General features: G+C 44.4%; 1 long non-coding RNA gene across 1 annotated transcript; it reads left to right on the top strand.

Moving 5' to 3' along the window:
* Nucleotides 1–13,029: 13,029 nt before the first annotated feature.
* Nucleotides 13,030–16,521, top strand: LOC144325838 (uncharacterized). Its single transcript, XR_013391036.1, has 2 exons — nt 13,030–13,258; nt 15,598–16,521. It is a non-coding gene; the product is annotated as an uncharacterized LOC144325838 (long non-coding RNA).
* The last annotated feature ends 3,404 nt before the right edge of the window (nt 16,522–19,925 follow it).

Raw genomic sequence — 19,925 nt, 5'->3', positions numbered from 1 at the left:
GCATTTATTATCGGGCAAATGATAGATTTTTGCAAGCTTGACTGCGGTCATGTACCACCTGTATATCATTTTCATAATATTCTCTCTTAAGGCATTACATGCCGTAAACTTCATACCTGTGGTCCATAACTGTTCCCAGTCAGCAAACATAATATTATGTCCAACATCCTGTGCCCATTTAATCATAACAGATTTCACCGTTTCATCCTGAGTATTCCATTTCAACAGCAAGTTATACATTCTTGACAAATTCTTGGTTTTGGGTTCTAACCGTTCTGTTTCTAATTTTGACTTTTCCACCTGGAAGCCAATTTTCTTATCCAATTTATGTGCCTCCATTATCTGATAATAATGAAGCCAGTCTCTCACTTTATTTTTTAATTTTTCAAAACTCTGCAATTTCAGTTTGTCTCTTTCTTGTTCCAAAATTTCACAGTATGTCAGCCATTTGGCCTCCATATTGAGCCTTTTCAAAGCTTTTGCTTCCATTGGTGACAGCCACCTTGGGGTTTTATTTTCCAACAAGTCTTTATATCTCATCTGGATCCATGCTTTGTAACCACGTTTTTGTACCATTGCAGCCACAGGCAACAGTGGGTGCGTGATTTTTTTGGTGCAGGCTGTACCCATGGATATGCTATGTGATCTGATGGTGAATTTGGGGTGACCCTATGCAAAGATCCTGAGGATCCATGTGGATCCATGCTTTGTAACCACGTTTTTGCACCATTGCAGCCCTGTTTTTTGCATCAAATCATTGCTATGTGATCTGATGGTGAATTTGGGGTGATCCAATGCAAAGATCCTGAGGATCCATGTGGATCCATGCTTTGTAACCACGTTTTAAGTGGGGAGGGAAGGAAAAACATAGAAGGGACAAGGAGCACCGAGAGGGGTGTGCGGAGAAGCAGCTGGCTAAGAATGCAGGAGAGGGATTTTACCAGAGGGAGGAAAGGAAGGCAAAAGTTCCCCCCACGCACCCACCCAAGCCAGCCAGCTCTCTCTCTCTCCCCCACCTGCATGTTGCAGCACCGGAGCAGGAGAGGAATTAGAAGGAAGGACGCTCTGCTTTCCCCTCTGCTTGCCTGGAGGGGAGGGGTTTTCTCTGCTCTTTGTTCCGTTTGAGCAAACACAGTAACAAACAGAAGCGGGTGGGCAGTAAGATCCTGAGGCAGAATGCAGGAAAGCAGCAGCTTCCTCTTTTCAAGGCATCCCTTCTCCGGACGATTGATATTTGCCTATTTTTTGCGCCTATCGGCTCCAGGGACCACACATTCGCTCAATAACACACACAGACATTTCCCCTTACTTTTTAGGAGAAAAAATCTGCGTGTTATAGAGGGGAAAATACGGTAATTCCAATAGGTCTACACTGAGTAGAACTTAGCTGGCTACAGCCCTACATCTAAAAAGAACAGCCCCCATATATATTATAAAAAAGGGTCCTCACATGTACTAATATAAATCAGAAATGTAATGAACATAATGCTATAGTTAGTTATTTCAGCTACAGCAAACACCACTGCAATAAGTATGAGGTAGTTATGATTTTATATGTTTGGATGTGAGGGCGATCTGGCTGCAACATCCATTGTCCAATTGATCGCCAGGGTTGATTCGACTGATCTGGCTAGCTAGGCAAGTGTCTCCTCCCTCCCTCATCGGTCAATGTGCACCCCCCTGTCTGTACGCCTTTGAGCCGATGCCAAGGACTGGGCTCCACAACAGGATCTGCCCCGGCTGGGCTAGGTGACTGGAGTACTTCCAGAGACCTTCCACTCCTGGAAACAGGTCTAAGTGCACAGGACCCACAACTGTGAGTTGTGAGCACCAAACTCAGCAGAGTATAAACAACACGGAAGAAAGCTATGAAGCATAACTTCTTTCATTTCTAATAGCTACTGCAAGCTAAAACTCAAGCGCTACTGGCTTGAATGAGTGTTACAGCTCTCACTCAGCCATCTATTCTCTACATAGATAACACTCAGACTCCCCACAGAGTCAGGCAGGAGAGGAAGAAGCGAAGTGCAGTTTCCTCCCCCTCCTTTCTGAAAACATAATATCAGAAGATTCTCGCAATGGGAGGGGGTGAAAATATCCAAACACACACACAGCCACACACACACACACACCTGCATCCCATCAGAAGCCGCGCTTTGGTTTCTGAATGTTTCTGAAGTCGAACGGACTTCCGGCATGGATTCTGTTCGACTTCCAAGGTACGATTGTACAGGAGAGTTTTTTTTATCTGACTAAGCCTTTAACAAAGTAACCAAGGACCACCTAAGGTCACTCTTTGAACTTGTACACTCCCCTCCTCAAATTTGTAGCTTTGACTCGCCTCATGCTGTTGCTATACAGGAGTGTGAGGAACGCAGACCTCGTTCTCCCCACAAAAAGGGAGGAAAAGTTGGGAGGAAGAGTTTTTTTTGGTTTTTTGCCTGTATATCTCCTTGCTAAAAATCTATCTGCTTGCTAAATTTTACTATTTACTGTGATGTAATTGGACACCACTTTCAGAAAAGATTGCTCATAGTATTTATTGATGCAAAATTTGTAATTAAAACAGAATCCGAGTAGACATTAGTGTACGCCATCTTAAACACTTCCATGTTAATTTTTTCCAGATTCAAACCAGTTGTTCTACGATGACTACAGCTGAAATGACACCCACTTTGATAATATACATATCTATTCAAGCAATCATATCTATTCACTGATGCAACCAAATTCTTTTGCTTACAATCTCCCTTCTCCTCCAGCGACAGTTCCTATACTGAGACGAAGATGAGCTTGTCTCTCTATTGAATGGGATTGTGATCCCCCACAGGAACGGTGGGTGGGGAATGGTACCTGAAATGCACACCATGGATCAACGTCTAATGGCCATTTGTCATGGATGCTGTAGTTGAGATTCCTGCATTGCAGAGGGTTGGACTTGATGGCCCTTGTGGTCCCATCCAACTCTACAATTCTATGATTGTATGGTGTCAGGAATGCTGAGCCTCCACCATCCAGACAAACCAGAATGGATTGGATCAAAAGGTTGCTCAGCATCTCTGACACTCTCGCCTACACATCCCTGATCCATGCTTCCTTGAGCTTTCCTTCTATCTCTCTTTAGCCCATCCTTTCTGTTTCCTTTCTATCACTCATTGATGGCACTCTGAATATGGTTCAGGCCTGCAAGAGTTCTGATGCTTCCAGTTCCCTGAGAATTTCTTCCTTCCCCTGTGTACCTTTGCCTTGTGTCAATTATAAATTCATCTGTCCCTTTGTCATTTAACTCTTTTGTGGCTGAAAGGATTGTCAACCTATTTGAAGCCGCTCGCCTATGAAATGCTTTCATGATCTCCTCTTTCCACTACACTAAACGCTATCTATCTGCATCATAATTATATTTTTGGTTCTGTTCATTTTTCATTTCTTTTACTCATTCCTAGGTTTCACTCCTAAACATGGGGGGAGGCCCATGTCTATCTTAGATACATTATTTCCAATAGGTCTACACTGAGTAGAACTTAGCTGGCTACAGCCCTACGTCTCAAAAGAACAGCCCCCATATATATTATAAAAAGGGTCCTCACATGTAATAATATAAATCAGAAATGTAGGGAACATAATGCCATAGTTAGTTAGTTAGTTAGTTAGTTAGTTAGTTATTTCAGCAGCAGCAAACACCACTGCAATAAGTATTAGGTAGTTATGATTTTATATATTTGGAGGTGAAGAGCATCTGACTGCAACATCCATTGCCCCATTGATCACCAGGGTTGATTCGGCTGATCTGGCTAGCTAGGCAAGTGTCCCCTCCCTCCCTCAACGGTCCATCTACACCCCCCTGTCAGTACGCCTTTGAGCCCATGCCAACGACTGGGCTCAACAACTGGATCTGCCCCAACTGGGCTAGGTGACTGGAGTAAAACTGAAGCGCTACTGGCTTGAATGAGTGTTACAGCTCTCACTCAGCCGTCTAATCTCTACATAGATAACAGTCAGACTCCCCACAGAGTCAGGCAGGAGAGGAAGAAGAGAAGAGCAGTTTCCTCCCCCTCCTTTCTGAAAACATCATATCAGGAGATTCTTGCAATGGGAGGGGGTGTAAATATCCACACACACCCTGAAGCTGCATGCTTGGAGAAAGAGGATGGCCATCCCAGATAGGAGTGCACCGTTCTTTGGTCAAGGGTATCAAGGGGAAAGAAGGGGTGCTCTCTCTGTTTGCGGGCACACACGCTAAACCCTGTCTGTGGTGCCTACCCCTTTCCCCAAATGATAACACAGGAGATCAGAGTATGGGTTCAAATTGGCCACAACGTTATTGAACTTCAGAAGTGGGAAACTTGGCACAGGCCTTGGCAGGTAACCCTCTCAGCCCGCCTGGCTGAGCATATGCAGGCAGTTGAGGCCCAGTGAGAGGGGACTGCAAAGTGCAAACTTACACAGCATGCCCTTCCACCGACATCGTCCTGGGAGTCCTCCCCACATGGCTCTTTGGCCCCAAAGGCACGGCGATGGTGCCAGGTGCAACGTTCCCAAATCCAACTAGGCAGGCCAGGGGCCTTGTGGGTAGAAACCCAGTACCCTCTGCACCGTTCTTCTGACTCGCCACAGGAGGAATCACACGTACCTGAAAGATCCGAAGAATCTGAAGAGTTCCTCTTGTGGCCGAGTCCCTTTTGTGGCCTAGTCGGGCCCGCACCGCCCTCCCGGTGCCCCCCCTGCCGTAAAAGCAAGCAGGCCGCAGCTGCGGCCTTGCTGGAGCCCCGCTCCACCCGCCTGGGTAGGAAGGGGCACCGGGCAGGTGGCGGGGGGGAGCGATGCCCCCCGCCACCCAAATGCAAGCAGCCCGTGGCTGTGGCGCAGCTGGGGTCCACACCACCGCTGGCCATCACAAAAGGCTGGTAGGCCGACCTAGCGGCCTACTCAGGGGCCGTGCTGCCCAGGAGGGCGGCACGGGCCCTACTAGGCCGCAAAACGTGGCCTAGTCCTTCTTTCAGTGGCAGGGGGTGGTGGAATTGCCCCCCGCCGCTGCCTACCGGCCTCTAGGCCAAAGCCTCCCCTCAAAACAACCCCTTTAACAGGGAACCCTGGTATCGCCGCAGCAAAGAGATGGGGGGGGGGCGTGAGTCACCGCTACACCCACCCACCCACCCCCATTTAGGGAAGATAGAGTAAAGGATTCTGGCCAAGGCCTGATTCCACCAAAGTTGTGATGTTTTGCTACGGGAAAGGCAAACCTGCCAATGCAGGAGAATTCCTTTCAACAAGGAGCTTGACATAGCAGCGCCCGCGTACCTGAGGAGAAAAGTTTAACCTGCAAAAGAAGAGGAAGCAAGAGAGAACACTGTACACAAAAAATGAAGAGAAGGACTGGATAAGGCTGCTATGAGATTGATGCCCATTTCCAGAAGCTTCGAAATGGAATTTAGTTTAAGAGGGGGCAGCTGAAAGGGGAAACCACAACAAACCATTTCCTCAAATAACTCCCATCTGAGGTTTTCACTAATGGCAATGATGCAGATATTATTAGTGCTCTACTGGAAGTGGGTGATGAACTGATAGTTCTTTCTACTGGGCAGTTCAGTATATCAACCATCTTGAATCATCCCTCCCTTCTTGGTCTTATGCAGGGGTCAGCAAACTTTTTCAGACCTTGTGGGGGGCCGGACTATATTTTGAAAAATAATAATGAACGAATTCCTATGCCCCACAAATAACCCAGAGATGTATTTTAAATAAAAGGACACATTCTACTCATGTAAAAGCACGCTGATTCCTGGACCATCCACGGGCCAGATTTAGAAGATGATTGGTCTGGATCCGGCCCCCGGGCCTTAGTTTGCCTACCCATGGTCTTATGGCTGCACATGAGAAAAAGAGAAAGAGACATTTGCTGATCAACAGCCTAGCCTGTTGGGCTTGGTTGCCTGCAGACATCTACACCCCATTGAGAGTTCGCCTTGGTTCAAATCACAGCCTGGACTCATGTTCTGCATTTCAGCACCTCCTGCTGGGAACAGGACAGTCTGCAGTCTTAAAAGGTTAAAAAGGTAAAGGACTCCTGACAGTTAAGTCCAGTCCGGACGACTCTGGGTTTGCCGCACTCATCTCACTTTACTGGCCGAGGGAGCTGGCATTTGTCCGCAGACCGTTTTTCTGGGTCATATGGCCAGCATGACTAAGCCACTTCTGGTAAAATCAGAGCGGTGCACAAAAACGCTGTTTACCTCCCCCTATTTATCTACTTGCACTTTAGCGTGCTTTCAAGCTGCTAGGTTGGCAGGAGCTGGGACCAAGCAATGGGAGCTCACCCTATCGTGTGGATTCGAACCGCCGACCTTCCAATTGGCAAGCCCTAGGCTCTGTGGTTTAGACCACAGAGCCACTCATGTCCCTTCTGCAGCCTTAATTCCTCCTAAATAAATTTTGAGCATCTGTGGTACCAATTCTCTGCCTTACTTCATACTCTAAGGATACAACATAATATAAAATGAGGAGCGTTGTGTAACAGATGTGTGGAGCCTTTGGCCCTCTGGATAATGCAGAGCTGCAACTTCCATCGTCCCCAGTCACAATGCCTGAATAGCTCAGTTGGTTAGAGAATGGTGCTGATAACAGAAAGGTTGGAGGTTCACTCCCCGTATTGGACAGCTGAAACTTCCTGCGTTCCAGGCAGTTGAACTAGATGGTCCTTAGAATCCCTTTCTACTCTGCAATTCTATGATGCTATGATAATTTTTACGTTTGCCTTTTAGACTAGTATTACACATACTATATATGTAGCATTCTTTATCTCTCCCAGGCTGGCAAGTAAGTTGTATCGTCAGAATTAATGGAACACCCCGCACAGGCCTAATCACCCAAGGAGCCTACAAAGCACAGCTGATAAGGGGCTAGGTTTGTGAGGCTGTATGACATGGGAAGAGTCTCATGGGCCATAAAGAGAAGTCCAGAGGGTCATGTTTGATCATTACACCTGAATTTCTTTCCCCTATACTATATCTAAGAAAATTAGAAGCTACACATACATAGAGAAGCATACATCTAAGTATCGGGTGACAGACACAGATAGGGATGGGTGATGGTCATACACCTTGCCCAGCAGTTTCTCTGGGGCATCCATCAGCTACTGAATGAGATGGATATTCAGTGCGGACCTAAAAAAGGTCCTCCTCCCCAAAACCCAATGAGAAGCAAACACAACAGGGTTTTTTTCTCTTTCAAATGCAGGCAGGTAAGCTTTAATGAATGAAAAAAGCAGCGTGTGAAAACACTTGCCTGGTGAGCAAATGTCAAAGGGAACAAAAATATTTTACTCTGAAAGATAACAGCACAAAGCGATTGGGATGAGTTTAGCAGGACAGTTGAGGCATCAAAAAACTTGGGCATCCTTCAGAATAGTTGAACATACAGAGAACCAAAGAAGGAGATATTACTTAATGCCTTTGGAGTTTTTTGTTTTGTACTTTGAGTTAAGTAAAAGCGCAGGAGAAAAGCTGAGAAGTCAAAGCAGCATATCTACAATCTAGCATAGAGATGGACACAAGCATCAGGAATGCTGAGCAACCACAGATCCAGTTGTCAGAGTTGTGGATTGAGGGGGCTCAGCAGTTCTGACACCCAGGCTTATGACATCAGCAGCAGCAGCCATGAAGGCGTATTAGGAGTTTCCAGGTACCATTTTCTTTTCCAAATTCTTCTGTTGTTGTGAAGACTGACTTTGATCTTAACAGGGAGAACCGCACACCTTGGCAATTCCACGGGGTTGGCACAGACCCAAGCGGCCGTATGAGCTTCCGCCGGAGCCCCCACCGCAGGCGGTGTATCCCCCCACTTTAACTGGCTCGCAAGTGGCGTCAAGGACTGCTCCTGGGATTACCACACACATGGGAGCCGGCTGGATGACTACTTCACATGGTGGTAACTGATTGAGGCAGCCAACATTGGCTCCAGATGTTATACCGAGGCTACTCGATGACACTCCGCCTCCGTAGGATGACAAGCCCCCACAAGGTGAACACAGTGAGCCCAGACCACTGACCGGGTAGCTGACACAAGATGGGGCACAGGATGAGACGCAGCAGGGCTGGCAAGACATCTTGGAGTGATGGAGCTGGGTCTGAAATGACAAGTTGCAAGAGTTAGTGGAAGAAATCAGTTGAGGAAGGGGATGCTGAAGTCCACCATTAGAGACTTGTGCAACAATGAGGGATGTTGAAGCAGAGGGGAGAGGCCATGTTAAAAGGGAAATTACAGAGGCTATTGCTTTGTGGAAGAGCTGGTACCTGCCTTTGTGGATGAGATGCTCTATATTACGAGTGACCTATATAGTGCTCTATATTACTAGTGACCTATGTGGTGTTCTCTAGATGTTGTTGGCATACAACTCCCACCAGCCCCAGCTAATGTTGCCAAAGTCTCAGAATGATCTGAGTTGAAGTCCACGATGTTTAATGGACACTGCATTGGTTACCTCTTCTCCTGACTCTCATTAGGTATCTCTTACAAAAGACACTTTACAAATTGCATAGAATGATGCAATATCTAAGGTATGTAGGGTGCAGGAAAGAAAAAAAAGGTGACCACAGCAAATAATCAGATAATAAAGAGGGACAGGCCATAGCTCAGTGGTAGAGCATCTTCCTTGCACAAAGGAGGTCACAAGTTCAATCCCTGGCATGTCCTGGTAGGGCTGGGAGAGTCTCCTGCCTGAAAGCCTGGAGAGTTAGTGTCCATCCCTTTTCACAGTGCTGACCAAGATGGACCAAGAGCTGGTACCCCCCTTTGTGGATGCGAGTCAACCATACCCTTTCCTCTTCCTGTTTTGGGTCACTCAGCCTGCAAACATGTGCAGACCATGCAGGTGTCCCTATTTTCCAGGGACAGTCCCGGATGTACAGAAACCATCCTTATTTCTGATGTCCTGCTTTTCCTTAGGATGTCCCTATTTTCATCTGAGAAATGTTGGAGGCTATGGAGTTATATTAGCCCCCAAGACAAAGGCATCTGAAGGCATCCCTGTATGGGGACGTTTTCTTAAAATGTTTAATGTTTTATTATGCTTTTGTATATATTGGTATCCTCCTAGAAGGGCTGGGGCAACCCAGTCAGCCAAGTAGGATTTAGACAGTAAAATTATTATTATTATGGCAATAGATGTCCTCAGTGCTCCCCCCCCCCCCCCAGGGTACTCAAGGGTACGTAGTACTGGCACATCTATCGCTCTTTCTCTCTCTTGTTAAAAATTGTGGCTCTTACTGTAACAACTTCATGGTGAGTACTGGCACCTATTTTTACAGAAAGAAAGCACCGGATGTCCCTATTTTCATAGAAGAAATTTTGGAGGGTATGCCGAATCAGAACTACGCTTAGCGAGGGATGGAGAAAGAAATTTGTTTCAGTTTGCAGATAAAGGCAATTTTACCTAATTTTTACATTTTGAAACAAAACACGAATGGACATAAGAGAGGTCTGCTAGGTCAGGCCAGTTGTATGAAACTGTGAGGAACTAAAGTTACTGGGAAGGTCAGGGAGAGAGAGAGAAAGAGAGTATCTGAGAGGAAACAAAAATGAACAGATTCCCCCACCCCTTACTAGGATGTGGCTCACACCACTCGACCCAAAATCTGATATTTAGGAACATAAGAAAAACCTCCTGGGTCAGCAAATGGCCCAACGTCCTGTTCTCACAATCACCAACTAGCTAGATGCATCTTCAGGAAAACCCAAAAGCAGAACCAGAGCATGAGAGCAACTCTCCCCTCCTGAGGATTCCAGCGACTGGCATTCAGAAGCATTCAGCTTCCAACCACGGGAGCAGAGAATAGCCATCGTGGCTAGCGATTTCATTATTTCACCCACACATACAGAGTTAGAATGAATGAAAAGTACTTACCAAGAGCAGTAGCAGAAGACAGAGAGAAGGTGCTTGAGTCTGATGAGATCGGTGTCCTGTGCCATGTGCTTTTATCCAGTTTCTTAGAAAAAGGAAGTCACGTCTGAATCACAGCTGAGTATCACCTTTGCTGCACATATCAAAGCTACATTGGCCTATGTTATTTTCTAAGGCTGCAAGCATATTATCGGGTCTCCTCATATTATTATCGGGTAATTATATTATAACCTCTTGCACCCTCTCATTTCAGATATTATAGTCGTTGGCTGTAGCTAATTCTACTCCAGTCAGATCAACACTGATGTGTCTTTCATTAATTTGTTGTTGTTGTTGTTTAAGGTGGTGGTTTGTGTTCATTGTCTATGTTTCCGGAACCCATAACACACCGGAAGCCCCTTAGCTTCCATTCACCTTAATGAGGACAATGGGAACTAAATTTGCACCCATTAAAAAAAATGCATCCAGTGAGTTATACCAAACTCATAAACCGCTGACCTGCCCATGTCTGCTTGATTCAGTGTTTACTTGGAGGAGGACTGACCAGCTGGAGAAGCGCAGAAAGAAAAAAACACCATGGTACTCAAGCATCAGCACAACCAGACTCCTTCATCTGCCCCAGCTGCCACAAAACATGTATCTCCCATATTGGTTTCTACAGTCACAGAAGGCACTGTAACTCTACAATGGTTTGACTTCACCCCCAAAGACGCACTCTTCCATTATATCCTGAGACAGACTGAGAACAAGAAGTAGACTCAGAATCAGAGGAGACCTATTGAAATCAATGACCATTGCTAACTCCAAACTGTGTGAATGGTCTGCAAATAAAAAATGCTGTTCAAGGCAAACAAGTGTAAAGGAAAGTTTCCTTAGACTCCTGAAAAGCACGACTAAGTGAACTGGACCCAGAACTGTGAGTTGTGAGCACCAAACTCTGCAGAGTATAAAAAAGACGGAAGAAAGCTGTGAAGCATAACTTCTTTCATTTCTAATAGCTACTGCAAGCTAAAACTGAAGTGCTACTGGCTTGAATGAGTGTTACAGCTCTCACTCAGCCATCTAATCTCTACATAGATAACACTCAGACTCCCCACAGAGTCAGGCAGGAGAGGAAGAAGCGAAGAGCAGTTTCCTCCCCCTCCTTTCTGAAAACATCATATCAGGAGATTCTCGCAATGGGAGAGGATGAAAATATCCACACACATACACGGACCCAAAGCTGCATGCTCGTTGAAAGAGGATGGCCATCCCAGAAAGGAGTGCACTATTCTTCGGTCAAGGGTATCAAGGGGATAGAAGGGGTGCTCTCTCTGTTTCTCTTCCTCTCCCGCAGACCTAGAACATGGCTAGGGAAAGATTCCATTCCCTCCAGAGAAAGGGGAAAATGCCAGTTCTCTATGAGTGCATCAGATGTACATTCCAAACCTGAAAGTGCGCTTCATTCAGCCAGGAATGATAGGAAGAAGCCCAGAGAGAGTTGCATATTCTGCCTGAGGACATTATTCTATGATGAGCGCTTTTAACTGGGTGCCTAGTGAAGTACATGACACAGAGGAGTGATCATCATTTCATGTTTAGGCAGCCTCTCTCAGCGTCATCAGACCTTACATTGCAACATCAGAGGGTCCTTAAACACGTATTTCAAAGGTTTGCAACATGACTGTGAAGAGGTTCTGACGTTTGCTGTCACTCCCTGCTTTGCTCAGCAGCTGAGACACCACACACAGCTGAGGAGAGGGATCCAGAAGTGTGGTAAATAAGGATGCTGAGACTGTCCTCTGTAAATAAGGGCAGCATTTTAGAGCATTGTGGCTGGATCCTGGAAGAAGAACTTTTCTGGGGGGACTGGGGCATTGTGAAGCTATACTGGCAGAAACCCCAGGATGGTTTAGAGATAAGTAGGGGGATAAGAGAGAAAGTGGAAGAGGAGGAGGAAAAAGAGTCAACCCAGAAAAGGAATCTGAGTTGTGTCAGCAATGACAATGTGGATGGGAACACTACGGCACGGGGACTATCAGTACAGAGCTAAAAACCAAGGCACGGGGATTAGAGGAAGAAAAACATAGAGGGTTCAGGCAGAAGGGTTGGAATTGAGGAAAGGCCAGGAAAAATTAACGAGGAGGTGGCGGAGGCTAATGTCTCCCAGGTATCAGCCTGGGATGCCATTGTGGTTTTGGAAATGTGTCAGAAGGAAATGATTCTCTGTCTTAGATGAATTTCAGAAGAACCAGAGGAAGATATAAGGTCCAAATTGATTAAGGAGTTGCTTAATTAGATAGAGGTACAGGAAGAACTGATGGAAAACTCGATTGATTAAATCTTCTGAATTAAATCAAGCTTTGCAAAGGTGAAAACAAGTTACCAGGAGACTGTCTGGTAATTTTTAATTTACGCAAAATCAGAGACCAAATAATACAAATGGAGTATCAGAATAGATTACAGATGGGGGAGAAAAATAAAATTATTCTAAAAGAAATTCCTGTCCAACTTCTAAAAAAACCAAGCTAATTCCAATTTATTGACAGATGCTCTGAGAAATAAGCAAATTCCATATAGATCGGAGTTCCTGAAAGGAGTCTCTTTTACATATAAAAACATGAAACAACGATGCAGGGATATATCTGAAGTGCAGAAATTTCAGATGAAAAATTTAATATAAGAATTAGGAGAAGGCATGCTCGTTACAGGAGCAGAAAGGTGGATAGAGGAATTACCTGAGGATAGCACAGATAAACAGGAAGAAGAGGAAGAGTAACAAACACATAATTAAAGCAGGAATTATATATATATATATATATATATATATATATATATATATATTCATTAAATTAAACCAGAATGGCAGATTAAAAATACTAACTTGGAATGAAAATGGTTTAAATAGAAAAATACAAGGAACATTGCAGAGAGAATACTTATTGTTTTTGAAAATAAAACCCCAGAAACCTTGAGATTTTGTTTTTAAAAAATTAGGCATTTTGAAATCTGAAAACAATGGATGTGACCCATATTTGCATTCATTTGTATAATCAGATAATATAAGGGTTGAGACATGGTGGCATTAGTAATTAAGGATATGTGCTTCCAACAAAGGCATCCAACCAGGGACTATAATAATCTATAATGAAATATAAACTCTTGAATTAGATCACACTCTTCCCCCGTGGGGTTAATCATTGAAAGAAAAATGTTTGTGAGATTTCTAGGCATTTCCGCCAAGTGTTCATTAGGAAAGAGCAATGCTGACTCAAGGCGTGGAAGCCAAAAGCAAACGGTATAAATGCTCCAGACATTTCTGTCTTCCTCACCAGAGTCTTCCAGCTTCCCTTGACTTCGGTTGCTCAGCCATTCCTTCTGTTGGTAAGTTGTCTTTAAATGAAAGCTTACATACGAAAAGGGCACAGAGGCATTCTGTGACTCTGGAGTAGATTTGCTAGGGATTGTGTTTTGAAAACTTTGTTGTTGTATAGTCGTTTAGTCATGTCCGACTCTACATGACCCCATGGACCAGAGCATGCCAGGCAATTCTGTCTTCCACTGCCTCCCGCAGTTTGGTCAGACTCATGTTTGTAGCTTCGACAACACTGTTTAACTATCTCATCCTCTGTCGTCCCCTTCTTCTTGTGCCCTCAATCTTTCCCAACATCAGGGTCTTGTCCAGGGAGTCTTCTCTTCTCATGAGGTGGCCAAAGTATTGGAGCCTCAACTTCACGATCTGTCCTTCCAGTGAGCACTTAGGGCTGATTTCCTTAAGAATGGATACCTTTGATCTTCTTGTAGTCCATGGGACTCTCAAGAGTCTCCTCGAGCACCATAATTCAAAAGCATCAATTCTTCGGCGATGAGCCTTCCTTATGGTCCAGCTCTCACTTCCATACATCACTACTGGGAAAACCATGGCTTTTACTATACGGACCTTTGTTGGCAAGGTGATGTCTCTGCTTTTTAAGATGTTGTCTAGGTTTGCCATCGCCTTTCTCCCAATGAGCAGGCGTCTTTTAATTTCGTGACTGCTGTCACCATCTGCAGTGATCTTTGAAAACTTAAGGAACAACTAAAGCTATTTTTGGTCATCTGCATACTATCCCTTGCTTTTTCCTGTGGGACTAATTGCCATCATTAACAGTCGTGAATAGGTTTACCATACCCATTGAGTCAATCACCCATCTCCTACTACCTTCCTGAGAAATGTCCACCATATATATCTTCATTCTTCTTTTTTAATAACTCATAACTGAGTAAGATTTTCTTGCATAAACATGGTTTTAACAATGAGTCCCTAAGTGACTGTGGAGGCCAGTTGGTTTCTGGGCAGGATTTGATCACGGTGTGGATTTGCCAAGGGGGCCTTCCTCTTCACACTTTTCTCCCTTGAGTCCTGAGTTCGAGTGTCTTCAGAGCCCATGACACCTTTGGCAAAGGCTGTTCTCCAACTGGAGCTCTCGCAGGCCAGTTGTCAGTGTTTATACTACATTTTTTAAGATTTGCCTTGAGACAGTCTATAAACTTCTTTTGTTGACCAGCATTACACTTTTCCATTGCCCTTTTTAAGTTCATAATACAGTAGTTGCTTTGGAAGACGATCATCAGACATCCACATAACATGACCAGTCCAATGAAGTAGAAGAATCATTACTTCAACATTCTTGATCTTTGCTTTTTTCAGGACACTGATATTAATTCGCCTATCTTCCCAAGTGATGTGTAAAATTTTTCGAAGACACTGTTAAGGTCTGGTGACATCCGTTTCAGAGTATCTGAAGAAGTGTGCATGCACACAAAAGCTTATACCCAGAACAAACTTAGATGGTCTCTAAGGTGCTACTAGACATTTTTTATTTTTATTTTTGAGGAACAGGGTAATTAGAAAGTTGCAAGCTTTCACATTTGCCTCATAGATTTGGTGTGAATCGCAGTGGAAACATGAAAATACTTACATAACTGGAATAGTGTAATGGATTTGTTTTTGCCTGAGAGGATTGTCTAATCCAGGGACACAAAGTGCATTATGAGGAATGAGGATTCACTCCATTTACATACCGAGGGTACTACAGTCGTACCTTGGTTTTTGAACAGCATAGTTCTCAAACGTTTTGGTTCCCGAAAGGCAGGAACCCGGAAGTGACTGTTTGCAAACAATTTTTGAAGCCGAACATCCAATGGGGCGTCTGTGGCTTCCAATCGGCTGCAGGAGCTTCCTGGATCCCATCAGAAGCCGCGCTTTGGTTTCTGAATGTTTCTGAAGTCGAATTGACTTCCAGAATGGATTCTGTTCAACTTCCAAGGTACGACTTTACAGGAGAGTTTTTTTTATCTGACAAAGCCTTTAACAAAGTAACCAAGGACCACCTAAGGTCACTAGTCACTCTTTGAACTTGTATTCTCCCCTCCTCAAATTTGTAGTTTTGACTCGCCTCATGATGTTGCTATACAGGAGTCTGAGGAATGAAGACCTCATTCTCCCCACAAAAAGGGAGGAAAAGTTGGGAGGATGAGGGTTTTTTTGGTTTTTTGCCTGTATATGTCCTTGTTAAAAATCTATCTGCTTGCTAAATTTTACATTTACTGTCATGTAATTGGACACCACTTTCAGAAAAGATTGCTCATAGTATTTATTGATGCAAAATTTGTAATTAAACAGAATCCGAGTAGACATTAGTGTACACCATCGTAAACATTTTCATGCTATTTTTTCCCAGATTCACACCAGTTGTTCTACGATGACTACAGCTGAAATGACACCCATTATGAAATGCAGCATGCCTATTGAAGTAATGACGCGGGCAGCCGACGGAACACTTAAGCCGATGACAATAATGGTGGAGATGGAGATTGATGTTATGAAACAGGGGACAAACACGACTCTCCCCAACCCCAGCCCTGCCCATATAACTCAGGCTAGCATGCTTGCTCCTTCATCAGCAATGCAGCTGCCTTCACTGATGCAACCAAATTATGATGCTTACAATCTCCCTTCTCGTCCAGCGACAGTTCCTATACTGAGACGAAGATGAGCTTGTCTCTCTTTCGAATGGGATTGTGATCCCCCACGGGAACGGGGTGTGGGGAATGGTACCTGAAATGCACACCATGGATCAACGTCTAATGGCCATTTGTCATGGATGCTGTAGCTGAGATTCCTGCATTGCAGAGGGTTGGACTTGATGGCCCTTGTGGTCCCTTCCAACTCTAGAATTCTATGATTGTATGGTGTCAGGAATGCTGAGCCTCCACCATCCAGACAAACCAGAATGGATTGGATCAAAAGGTTGCTCAGCATCTCTGACACTCTCACCTACACATCCCTGATCAATGCTTCTTTGAGCTTTCCTTCTCTCTCTCTTAAGCGCATCCTTTCTGTTTCCTTTCTATCACTCATTGATGGCACTCTGAATATCCTTCAGGCCTGCAAGAGTTCTGATGCTTCCAGTTCCCTGAGAATCTCTTCCTTCCCTTCTGTACCTTTGCCTTGTGTCAATTATAAATTCATCTGTCACTTTGTTATTTAAGTCTTTTGTGGCTGAAAGGATTGTCAACCTATTTGAAGATGCTCACCTAAGAAATGCTTTCATGATCTCCTCTTTCCACTACAATAAACACTATCTATCTGCATCATAATTATATTTTTGGTTCTGTTCATTTTTCATTTCTTTTACTCATTTTACTCATTCCTAGGTTTCACTCCTAGGCATGGGGCATGTCTATCTTAGATACATTATTTCCAATAGGTCTACACTGAGTAGAACTTAGCTGGCTACAGCCCTGCATCTAAAAAGAACAGCCCCCATGTATGTTATAAAAAAGGGTCCTCACATGTAATAATATAAATTGGAAATGTAGGGAACATAATGTCATAGTTAGTTATTTCAGCAGCAGCTAACACCACTGCAATAAGTATTAGGTCGTTATGATTTTACATATTTGGATGTGCAGACAATCTGCCTGCAACATCCATTGCCCATTGATCACCAGGGTTGATTCGGATGATCTGGCTAGCTAGGCAAGTGTCCCCTCCCTCCCTCAACGGTCCATGTACACCCCCCTGTCAGTACGCCTTTGAGCCGATGCCAATGACTGGGCTCAACAACTGGATCTGCCCAAACTGGGCTAGGAGACTGGAACACTTCCAGAGACCTTCCACTCCTGTAAAGCAGGTCTAAGTGCACAGGACACACAACTGTGAGTTGTGAGCACCAAACTCAGCAGAGTATAAACAACACGGAAGAAAGCTGTGAAGCATAACTTCTTTTATTTCTAATAACTACTGCAAGCTAAATTTGAAGCGCTACTGGCTTGCATGAGTGTTACAGCTCTAACTCAGCCATCTGATGTCTACATAGATAACACTCAGACTCCCCATGGAATCAGGCAGGAGAGGAAGAAGCGAAAAGCAGTTTCCTCCCCCTCCTTTCTGAAAACATCATATCAGGAGATTCTCGCAATGGGAGGGGGTAAAAATGCACAGACACACACACACACACACACAAAGTTGCATGCTCGTTGAAAGAGGATGGCCATCCCAGATAGGAGTGCATCGTTCTTTGGTCAAGGGTATCAAGGGGAAAGAAGGGGTGCTCTCTCTGTCTCTCTCCCTCTCCCGCAGACCTAGAACATGGCTAGGGAAAGATTCCATTCACCCCAGAGACAGAGGGGAAAGGCCAGTTCTCTATGCGTGTTTCAGATGTATATTCCAAACCTGACAGTGCACTTCATTCAGCCAGGAATGATTGGAAGAAGCCCAGAGAAAGTTGCTCATTCTGCCTGGGGACATTGTTCTATGATGAGCACTTTTAACTGGGTGCCTAGTGAAGTACATGACACAGAGGAGTGACCATCATTTCATGTTTGGTCAGCCTCTCTGTGCCATCAGACCTCACAGTGGAACATCAGAGGGTCCTTAAACACGTATTTCAAAGGTTTGCAACATGACTGTGAAGAGGTTCTGACGTTTGTTGTCACTCCCTGCTTTGCTCAGCAGCTGAGACACCACACACAGCTGAGGAGAGGGAGCCAGAAGTGTGGTAAATAAGGATGCTAAGTCTGTCCTCTGTAAATAAGGGCAGCATTTTAGAGCATTCTGGCTGGATCCTGGCAAGAATAACTTTTTTTTGGGCGGGGCTGGGGCATCATGCAAGTATACAGGCAAAAAAACCAGAATCGTTTAGAAATAAGTAGGGGGACATTTGTGAGGGAAAATGGAAGAGGAGGAGGAAAAAGAGTCAACCCACAAAAGGAATCTGAGTTGTGTCAGAAATGACAAAGTGGATAGGAAAGAGGAAGAGTTGTTAGACAGGTTGAGGATTGCCATTGTGTGGACAGGCGGAGTCCCCCAAAACCTTGAGGAGCCCCCGTGTGGAATAACGACTCAAGACAATGTGCTATGGGATTAAAATTGGCCACAACGTTATTAGGTTTCAGATGTGGGTAGACCTTGGCTCAGGCAATGGGTGTTTATCCCTGGGAATATCAGGGTTATCCAGAGTGTGTGGGTGTGTGGGTGCTATGGGCTGGCTCTGGAGAACATATGTTCAAGCAGTTACTCCGCCGCCGCAGGGGAAAGCAATGATGACCTCTTGGCATACGGCCAAAGCCTCCCCTCAAACAACCCCTTTAACAGTGAACCCTGGTATCACTGCCACAAAGAGAAGGGGTCGTGAGTCACCGCTACACCCCCACCCCCATTTAGGGAGAATAGACTAAAGGATTCTGCCCAAGGGCTTTATATTAACAGTTACCAAGATTAGAGAATATGGTGGATTTGAGTTTATTACTTCATTTCTGAATGTGTCTCTATTCATCATATTGGGTCACAATGCAAAAAAGAATATGAGCGTTGCGTCCATCCTGTTTTGAATGTAATTCATTAGCGTGCCTGCAATCTGAAGCCTGCAGAACTGCCAGGGAATCTGTTCCAAGAAGCTGCCTTGCATTACGAACCAAGCTACATGTACATTTTACATTCTACCTCATTGTGGGAGGCTCTGTGTTATTTTTAATTAGTTTGTAGCATTATTGTTCTTCTCATGACTGTTTCAGAGCCAAAATAATTGCTGAATCATGGCAAACATTGCAGAGGAATGGCTGGTATCTGCCAGCTCAGTGCTATCCAATTCCATGTCTGCACAATGTGCATATGTATTCAGTGTCTCTTCTTGTTGTTGTTGGGGAGAGACGGGGACTACCACTAGCTCTTGAGGGAGCTGGAAGATAAAGGAGATGATCAGAGAAGCCTCCTTCTTTTTCTTTTTTCTCTGACTTTCAAGATAAAAAACCCCAACTGCCTATATTAACAAAAACATTGAAAACATAGGGGAATGGACAAGTCTACCATCTTCTTTGTAGCTGTTACTGTGTGTGTGCAATTATGATCTCTTAGAAATGATTTATATGGAAAACATATACCAGGCTAAACATTAGCAGATATCAAGAGAGGCATTATCAAGCAACGGACAAGGAACATTGCAGATGAAAATATTTATTGCTTTTGGAAATGAAATCCCAGAAACTTTGAGATTTTGATTAAAAAACATGGCATTTTAAAATCTGAAAACAATGGATGTCACCAGTGCTTTTTTCCCTAAAACAATGTCAAGGGCTACACTGATTTTCCTACTCGTATTGAAATACTGCCCCTCAATGAGGCCAAACGTAGACCTTAAACGCAAATTGTTTAGAAGTATGCGTCCCCTGCGTCCCCCCAGAAAAAAGCACTGGGTGTGACCCATATTTGCGTCCTTTTGTGTAATCAAATAACATAAGGGTTGAGACAAGGTGCCATTAATAATTAAGGATATGTGCTTCCAACAAAGGCATCCAACCCGGGACTATAATAATCTATAATGAAATATAAACTCTTGAATGAGATTACACTCTTCCCCCGCGGGGTTAATCATTGAATGAAACCTGTTTGTAAGATTTCTAGGCATTTGTGCCAAGTGCGCATTAGGAAAGAGCAACGCTGACTCAAGGCATGGAAGCCAAAAGCAAATGGTATAAATGCTCCAGACATTTCTGTCTTCCTCACCAG

Source organism: Podarcis muralis, chromosome 16, assembly GCF_964188315.1.
Source record: "Podarcis muralis chromosome 16, rPodMur119.hap1.1, whole genome shotgun sequence".
Classification (NCBI taxonomy): Eukaryota; Metazoa; Chordata; class Lepidosauria; order Squamata; family Lacertidae; genus Podarcis; species Podarcis muralis.
This window is presented reverse-complemented; position numbering and strand designations above follow the sequence as displayed.